A 6,000-nucleotide genomic window follows, 5' to 3' on the forward strand; every position below is an offset into this window, starting at 1 on the left:
GCATGTATCTGGCACTGTGGGGCATGTATCTGGCACTGTGGGGCATGTATCTGGCACTGTGGGGCATGTATCTGGCACTGTGGGGCATTGTATCTGGCACTGTGGGGCATTGTATCTGGCACTGTGGGGCATTGTATCTGGCACTGTGGGGCAATGTATCTGGCACTGTGGGGCAATGTATCTGGCACTGTGGGGCAATGTATCTGGCACTGTGGGGCAATGTATCTGGCACTGTGGGGCATGTATCTGGCACAGTGGGGCATGTATCCGGCACGGTGGGGCATGTATCTGGCACGGTGGGGCATGTATCCGGCACGGTGGGGCATTGTATCCGGCACTGTGGGGCATGTGTCTGGCACTGTGGGGCATGTATCTGGCACAGTGGGGCATGTATCCGGCACAGTGGGGCATTGTATCTGGCAATGTGGGGCAATGTAACTGGCACTGTGGGCCATTTTCAGTGGCCACACCCCTTCTGGGGTGTGGCCACACCCCTTCGGCGCGCGCACATGCTTCTTTTGCTGTTTTTTTTTTTTTGGGGGGGGGGGGGCATATTTGACATCTTGCCCTGGGCTCCAAAGACCCTAGCTACGCCTCTGCTGTCATCTGCCCCGCAACGTCCCATCACCTCCCACTAATCCAATCTTGAAATGGCCGGCAATAGAGTGTGCCTGTGCACACAATGCACATCCCGTACGCACTCCTATGGTCGCTGGGGCAGCGAATGGGGAGGGGGTTGTGAGGGGAGAAAATAAAGGAGAGGATAGCCTGTGTGTGCAGGGCTGCCATCAGAAATTGTGGGGCCCGGGACTGACAAAATAGACAGGGCCTGTCTGTGGTCAGCCCAGGTAGCAATTCATACTTTGATTATGAATACTGTCTCAATACAAAGCTTTTTCAGTGAATGCATGATAACTAGGAATAATAGCAAGTCATGCTGTGATATCAAAAACTGGGCTCAATGGGGGTCATTCCAAGTTGATCGCTCGCTAGCAGTTTTTAGCAGCCGTGCAAACGCTATGCCGCCGCCCACTGGGAGTGTATTTTAGCTTAGCAGAAGTGCGAACGGTTGTATCGCAGAGCGCCTGCAAAAATGTTTGCGTAGTTTCAGAGTAGCTCAAAACCTACTCAGCGCTTGTGATCACTTCAGACCATTCAATTCCGGATTTGACGTCACATACCCGCCCAGCGTTCGCCCAGCCACGCCTGCGTTTTCCCTGGCACACCTGTGTTTTTCCGAACACTCCCTGAAAACGGTTAGTTGACACCCAGAAACGCCCACTTCATGTCAATCACTCTGCGGCCAGCAGTGTGACTGAAATGCATTGCTAGACCCTGTGCAAAAATGCATCGTTTGTTGTGCCCGTACGTCGCGCGTGTGCGCATTGCACTGCATACGCATGCGCAGAACTGCAGTTTTTTAGCCTGATTGCTTCGCTGCGAACAAATGCAGCTAGCGATCAACTCAGAATGACCACCAATGTCAGAACATGGGAGCCCTGGCCTGGGCTAGCAGTTTTACTATCCACGTGGACATCTATGGGGAATAGTAACCTGTGGTGAGCAGAGCGAGCCCGCGAGGGTACACGTTTTAATGTTCTGAACAAGTTTAATGATGGTTTGAAGCAGTTTAGCTATGCTAATCTAGAGGGTCCCATGTTCTGTACCTGAACCCAAACACTGTCCTACCACACAGCGTATTCAGTGACCGCACACTTCTGTGATGTCAGCCAGTGCCAGGCATAGCCAAGAGTGAAAGTTTCCTTTGCACCCCTTCTACAAAAAATCTAACCTATCTCCATGTAAGCATAATGAAACGTGGCGCAACACATGGCACATATCGCATTGCTAACCTTTTGCCTTTTTTACCCAGATTGTGTACTTAATTCAATAACAGTGTGCTAAGTACTTGGGATTAGTATTTTTACTGACCCCTCTACCCCCTACACTACATCACTGACCCCCCCTACACCTTACACTACATCACTGACCCCCTCTACAATTTACACTACGTTACTGACCCCTCTACACCCTACACTACATTACTGACTCCTCTACACTACATCACTGACTTCTCTACACTACATCACTGACTTCTCTACACCCTAAACTACTGTCCCCTCTATACCCTACACTACTGACCCCTCTATACCCTACTGACCCCTCTATACCCTATGCTACTGACCACTCTATACCCTACTGAGCCCTCTACACCCTACACCACTGACCCTCTATACCCAACATTACTGACCCCTCTATACCCTACGCTACTGACCCCTCTATACCTACCCTACTGACCACTCTATACCCTACTAACCCCTCTATACCCTACACTACTGACCCCTCTACACCCTACACCACTGACCCCTCTATACCCAATGCTACTGACCCCTCTACACCCTACACCACTGACCCCTCTATACCCTACACTACTGACCCCTCTATACCTACCCTACTGACCACTCTATACCCAACGCTACTGACCCCTCTATACCCAACGCTACTGACCCCTCTATACCCAACGCTACTGACCCCTCTATACCCTACACTACTGATCAATCTATACCCTACTGACCCCTCTATACCCTACACTACTGACCACTCTATACCCTACTGACCCCTCTACACCCTACACTACAGCTGCCACTAGTACTGCCCATCAAAAACATTGATAGATTATTGCCATAGTGTGCTCCAAAGCAGGTGTTATAGTAAAGTACCACCTCTGTTTGGGATCACTCAATCCATCATGTAACCCCACCACCAGCACCTATCCCCATTATATCTCAACCACACGTAACCATTCAGGCATGGTGGAATTTGTGGCTGTAAAGCAGAGGTACACCAAGCTCCAGCATTCTGGACTTGTGTGGTGCAACTATGGTAATATCACAATGCTTACATAGGACAAAGACTCATTGCAACAGTACATCACACAATATCACCTGCAATAGGGTTGTCACTATATGCACCCAATATTACAGAAATAAAAAAAAATCCCCCGTTGTGTCTGTACCCCCATACATGGCAGCGGGGACTCACCGTGCTGCTGTACAGATGATGGAACTTGTAAGTAAGCATCGCTGCCTGTTGCATGTAGCAGCAGTGAGTTCCTCCTATACAGCATTCTTTTATTGCTGCTCCAATTCAGTGTGGAAGCAACCAGCAGGAACGAGGATCTCCCGCCGAACCGCTTCCAACTTACACTGCAGTCAGAACGCGGCGGCGGTTGATTGAAACATGCTGGACGCCGAGGGGAGAGAAACTGAAGAGGGTAGCCTGTGGGAGGGGGGGGGGGGGAGGAGTTGCGGTTGCTGCAAACGGGAGGAGGGGAGGGGTGGGTTTGGGGCTCTGAGGGGAGAGAAACAGGAGAGGGTAGCCTGTGTGTGGGGAGGGGGGGTTTGCGGGTGCCGCAAATGGGGGGAGGGGTGGGTTTGGGGCTCTGAGGGGAGAGAAACAGAAGAGGGTAGCCTGTGGGGGGAGAGGGGTCGCGGGTTCCGCGAATGGGGGGAGAAGTAGGTTTGGGGCTCTGAGGTGAGAGAAACAGAAGAGGGTATCCTGTGGGGGGAGGTGAGGGGGTCGTGGGTGTCGCGAATGAGGGGAGGGGTTGGTTTTTAGGGCTCTGAGGGGAGAGAAACAGAAGAGGGTAGCCTGTGGGGGAGGGGAGGGGGGGCGGGTGCCGCGAATGGGGAGAGGAGTAGGTTTGGGGCTCTGAGAGGAGAGAAACAGAAGAAGGTAGACTGTGGGGGGAGGGGGGCACGGGTGCCGCGAATGGGGGGAGGAGATGGGTTTTGGGCTCTGAGAGGAGAGAAACAGAAGAGTGTAGCCTGTGTGTTCACAGGTGCTGTGAATGGGGGGGAGGTTTGGAGCTGTGAGGGGAACATGTGGGAGGGTTGTCGCGGAGCTTTTGCTGCAGTGGGAGGAGGGAGGAAAGAGAGCAGAGCACTGAGAGCAGGAAAGGAGAATCGAGGGTGGAGGGGGAGGAAACAAGAGGCCCTGGACGAGAGTGACAGGAAAAAGAGAGGGCGGCCACTCACTGCATGGCCATGTGTCAGTTTCTGCTGCACTGTTCTGGGTGGGTGCCGGCTGGGGACTGGAGGAGCTCTGTCTCCAGTGTCTCACGGCTACAGAGGCACAGAGCTCCTCCAAGCTGCTGTTTGGAATTATAGCGAGTGTATTTCATGAGCCACTGGGGGCGGGGCCACACGCTGTATTCGGCCCCGACTGCAGACGGCCTCCCGGGGAACTTGCCTGTGACTTTAAGGGCCAATCTGGCCCTGGTTGCGATGCCTGACCTTCCCAACACTGGAAGGGAAGAGGTGGCTCCTTCCACCATTTGCATGCCCCCTGCAAGTGCTGGAAGGAGCACCCACAGTCCAGTTCCTGATATTCAAATTGAAGATGTCACTGTTGAAGTACACCAGGATGGGTGTTGCTGGCGCTGAGGAGCAAATTGACAAGGAGGAATCTGATGGTGAGGTGGTTTGTTTAAGTCAGGCACCCGGGGAGACACCTGTTGTCCGTGGGATGAATAAGGCCATTGACATGCCTGGTCAAAATACCCCAAAAAATCACCTCTTCGGTGTGGAATTATTTCAACACAAATGCGGACAACTGGTGTCAAGCCGTGTGTTGCCTTTGTCAAGCTGTAATAAGTAGGGGTAAGGACATTAACCACCTAGGAACATCCTCCCTTATACGTCACCTGGAGCGCATTCATCAGAAGTCATTGACAAGTTCAAAAACTTTGGGTGACAGCGGAAGCAGTCCACTGACAACTAAATCCCTTCTTCCTCTTGTACTCAAGCTCCCAGTGCAAACCACACCACCAACTCCCTCAGTGTCAATTTCCTCCTTAGACAGGAACGCCAATAGTTCTGCAGGCCATGTCACTGGGAAGTCTGACGAGTCCTCTCCTGACTGGGATTCCTCCGATGGATCCTTGAGTGTAACGCCTACTGCTGCTGGCACTGCTGTTGTTGCTGCTGGGAGTCGATCATCATCCCAGAGGGGAAGTCGGAAGACCACTTGTACTACTTCCAGTAAGCAATTGACTGTCCAACAGTCCTTTGCGAGGAAGATGAAATATCACAGCAGTCATCCTGTTGCAAAGCGGATAACTCAGGCCTTGGCAGCTGTGTTGGTGTTAGACGTGCGTCCGGTATCCACCGTTAGTTCACAGGGACTTAGAGAATTTCTTGAGGTAGTGTGTCCCCGGTACCAAATGCCATCTAGGTTCCACTTCTCTAGGCAGGCGATACCAAGAATGTACACAGACGTCAGAAAAAGAGTCACCAGTGTCCTAAAAAATGCAGTTGTACCCAATGTCCACTTAACCACGGACATGTGGAGCAGGGCAGACTAAGGACTATATGACTGTGACAGCCCACTGGGTAGATGTATTGCCTCCCGCAGCAACAACAGCAGCGGCGGCACCAGTAGCAGCATCTCGCAAACGCAGGCAGGCTACGCTTTGTATCACCGCTTTCCATAAGAGGCACACAGCTGACAACCTCTTACGGAAACTGAGGAACATCATCGCAGATTGTCTTACCCCAATTGGACTCTCCTGGGGATTTGTGACATCGGACAACGCCACCAATATTGTGCGTGCATTACATGTGGGCAAATTCCAGCATGACCCATGTTTTGCACATACAATGAATTTGGTGGTGCAGAATTTTAAAAAAACGACAGGGGCGTGCAAGAGATGCTGTCGGTGGCCGAAGAATTGCGGGCCACTTTCGGCATTCAGCCACCGCGTGCCGAAGACTGGAGCACCAGCAAACACTACTGAACCTGCCCCGCCATCAACTGAAGCAAGAGGTGGTAACGAGGTGGAATTCAACCCTCTATATGCTTCAGAAGATGTAGGAGCAGCACAAGCCCACTCAAGCCTATACATCTGCCTACGATATAGGCAAAGGAGGGGGAATGCACCTGACTCAAGCGCAGTGGAGAATGATTTCAACGTTGTGCAAGGTTCGGCAACCCTTTGAA

This window comes from Pseudophryne corroboree, chromosome 3 (genome assembly GCF_028390025.1).
Source record: "Pseudophryne corroboree isolate aPseCor3 chromosome 3, aPseCor3.hap2, whole genome shotgun sequence".
Taxonomy (NCBI): domain Eukaryota; kingdom Metazoa; phylum Chordata; class Amphibia; order Anura; family Myobatrachidae; genus Pseudophryne; species Pseudophryne corroboree.